An 806-nucleotide genomic window follows, 5' to 3' on the forward strand; every position below is an offset into this window, starting at 1 on the left:
ACAAAGAGAAAGCCACGGGAATGTCTGGGAGAAGAGCATTCCAGACAGAGGCCCTGAGGCAGGAGCAAGGAGGCCCCAGTGCGGTGGGGACAGGGCAGCTGGAAATAAGGTCAGAGAAGGAGTTGGCATCACTGGGTGGCCTTGTAAGCATTTCAAGTATTTCGGCTTTAATCAGAGTAAAGTGGGGACCCAACAGACAGCATGAGACATGGTCTGGTCTGGCGTGGAGAAAGCACTCAAGGGCGAGGGTGGCAGGGAGGCCAGTTGGGAGGCTAGTGGCAGGCTGGGAACTCGGGTCTTCCTACTCAACCCCGTGCCCTTTCCACGTACTTAGTCCTTGGCCCGGGCCAAACCTGAAGGGAAAGGTCAGAACCTACAGCGAAATCCAGCCTAAAGGAAAGGTTTCTAGGAAGGTTTTGAAGTCCAATTATAACAGCGTGCGCTGGTCTCATTAGCATTATAAAAGTTCCTGTAAAGGCTTCCTTAACACAGGACTGACCAGATGTGTAGCCTCGGGCAAGTCTTCTAACCTCAAGCTGACCTAGTTACATCAGCTGAAAAGTGGGGCTAAATGCCTTGACTGTGCTTCATAGCATCGAATGAGCTCATTCGAAAGCACCTTTTATACATCATTACCGTTTACAAAATGCAAGTGAAAATGGAGCTGCAATCAGAGGGTTGACTTTGCACGGCACTTCTAAACTCGTTTTAAAAAAGGCCAAGCCTTGGTCTGTCGGAACCTGCTTGCCTCTCACCTAGTGAGTGCACTCGGCGGTGCTGCGGTCCGGGGCGGAGCTGCGGAGAAC

Source organism: Pteropus alecto, unplaced genomic scaffold (genome assembly GCF_000325575.1).
Source record: "Pteropus alecto unplaced genomic scaffold, ASM32557v1 scaffold88, whole genome shotgun sequence".
Classification (NCBI taxonomy): Eukaryota; Metazoa; Chordata; class Mammalia; order Chiroptera; family Pteropodidae; genus Pteropus; species Pteropus alecto.